Raw genomic sequence first — 2,876 nt, forward strand, 5'->3', positions numbered from 1 at the left:
CGGAGGCGGGTGCCGAGTTCACCGGCCCCGAGCACCAGCGGTCAGCCACGGAGGGTGCTGGATCATCCATACTTCCAGAGCTCCAGAGCTCCATAGCCCCGGAGCTCCATAGCTCCATAGCCCCGGAGCTCCATAGCCCCGGAGCTCCATAGCTCCATAGCCCCGGAGCTCCATAGCCCCGGAGCTCCATAGCCCCGGAGCTCCATAGCCCCGGAGCTCCATAGCCCCGGAGCTCCATAGCCCCAGAGCTCCATACTTCCATAGCCCCAGAGCTCCATAGCTCCAGACTTCCATAGCCCCATACTTCCATAGCTCCATAGCTCCATAGCTCCATACTTCCATAGCTCCAGCCGCGGAGGGTGCTGGCTGGTGGCTCCATAGCTCCATACTTCCATAGCTCCAGTCAGAGAGTTGGCGAAAATTGCACTAAGTGCGAAAGCCCATTCATTTACAAGGGCGTGTCCGCCAGGCGGCGACATTTCCCCGTTACCGGTGGCTGCGCGGCGGGTGAGTGACAGAGCTTATCCGAGCGGCTGGAACTCTGCGCCGGCGTGGTCGAGCGTGAGGCCCCGGCCCTTTGGCTGCCTGGTACCTAAAACACTTCCATTGATCCAGCCACGGAGGGTGCTGGCTGGTGGCTCCATAGCTCCATAGCTCCATAGCACCAGAGCTCCATAGCTCCATAGCACCAGAGCTCCATAGCTCCATAGCACCAGAGCTCCATAGCACCAGAGCTCCATAGCTCCATAGCACCAGAGCTCCATAGCTCCATAGCACCAGAGCTCCATAGCTCCATAGCACCAGAGCTCCATAGCACCAGAGCTCCATAGCTCCAGCCTGGGTGGCTGGTGGCTCCATAGCTCCATACTTCCATAGCTCCAGTCAGAGAGTTGGCGAAAATTGCACTAAGTGCGAAAGCCCATTCATTTACAAGGGCGTGTCCGCCAGGCGGCGACATTTCCCCGTTACCGGTGGCTGCGCGGCGGGTGAGTGACAGAGCTTATCCGAGCGGCTGGAACTCTGCGCCGGCGTGGTCGAGCGTGAGGCCCCGGCCCTTTGGCTGCCTGGTACCTAAAACACTTCCATTGATCCAGCCACGGAGGGTGCTGGCTGGTGGCTCCATAGCTCCATAGCTCCATAGCACCAGAGCTCCATAGCTCCATAGCACCAGAGCTCCATAGCTCCATAGCACCAGAGCTCCATAGCTCCATAGCACCAGAGCTCCATAGCTCCATAGCACCAGAGCTCCATAGCTCCATAGCACCAGAGCTCCATAGCTCCATAGCTCCAGGGCTCCATAGCTCCAGGGCTCCATAGCTCCATAGCTCCAGGGCTCCATAGCTCCAGGGCTCCAGGGCTCCATAGCTCCAGGGCTCCAGGGCTCCAGGGCTCCATAGCTCCATACCTCCAGAGCTCCATAGCTCCATAGCACCAGAGCTCCATAGCTCCATAGCACCAGAGCTCCATAGCTCCATAGCACCAGAGCTCCATAGCTCCATAGCACCAGAGCTCCATAGCTCCATAGCTCCAGCCTGGGTGGCTGGTGGCTCCATAGCTCCATACTTCCATAGCTCCAGTCAGAGAGTTGGCTAAAATTGCACTAAGTGCGAAAGCCCATTCATTTACAACGGCGTGTCCACAAGGCGGCGACATTTCCCCGTTACCGGTGGCTGCGCGGCGGGTGAGTGACAGAGCTTATCCGAGCGGCTGGAACTCTGCGCCGGCGTGGTCGAGCGTGAGGCCTCGGCCCTTTGGCTGCCTGGTACCTAAAACACTTCCATTGATCCAGCCTCGGAGGGTGCTGGCTGGTGGCTCCATACCTCCATAGCTCCATACCTCCAGAGCTCCATAGCTCCATAGCACCAGAGCTCCATAGCTCCATAGCACCAGAGCTCCATAGCTCCATAGCACCAGAGCTCCATAGCTCCATAGCACCAGAGCTCCATAGCTCCATAGCACCAGAGCTCCATAGCTCCATAGCTCCATAGCACCAGAGCTCCATAGCACCAGAGCTCCATAGCTCCATAGCACCAGAGCTCCATAGCTCCATAGCACCAGAGCTCCATAGCTCCATAGCTCCAGGGCTCCATAGCTCCAGGGCTCCATAGCTCCATAGCTCCATAGCTCCAGGGCTCCATAGCTCCAGGGCTCCAGGGCTCCATAGCTCCAGGGCTCCAGGGCTCCATAGCTCCATACCTCCAGAGCTCCATAGCTCCATAGCGCCATACTTCCATAGCTCCAGAGCTCCATACTTCCATAGCACCAGAGCTCCATAGCTCCAGAGCTCCATAGCTCCAGCCTGGGTGGCTGGTGGCTCCATAGCTCCATACTTCCATAGCTCCAGTCAGAGAGTTGGCGAAAATTGCACTAAGTGCGAAAGCCCATTCATTTACAACGGCGTGTCCACAAGGCGGCGACATTTCCCCGTTACCGGTGGCTGCGCGGCGGGTGAGTGACAGAGCTTATCCGAGCGGCTGGAACTCTGCGCCGGCGTGGTCGAGCGTGAGGCCTCGGCCCTTTGGCTGCCTGGTACCTAAAACACTTCCATTGATCCAGCCACGGAGGGTGCTGGCTGGTGGCTCCATAGCTCCATACGCTCCAGAGCTCCAGAGCTCCATAGCACCAGAGCTCCATAGCTCCATAGCACCAGAGCTCCATAGCACCAGAGCTCCATAGCTCCATAGCACCAGAGCTCCATAGCTCCATAGCACCAGAGCTCCATAGCTCCATAGCACCAGAGCTCCATAGCTCCATAGCACCAGAGCTCCATAGCTCCATAGCACCAGAGCTCCATAGCTCCATAGCACCAGAGCTCCATAGCTCCATAGCACCAGAGCTCCATAGCTCCATAGCACCAGAGCTCCATAGCTCCATAG

Source organism: Syngnathus leptorhynchus, unplaced genomic scaffold, assembly GCF_054491065.1.
Source record: "Syngnathus leptorhynchus isolate UIUO unplaced genomic scaffold, UIUO_Slep HiC_scaffold_480, whole genome shotgun sequence".
NCBI classification, from domain to species: Eukaryota; Metazoa; Chordata; class Actinopteri; order Syngnathiformes; family Syngnathidae; genus Syngnathus; species Syngnathus leptorhynchus.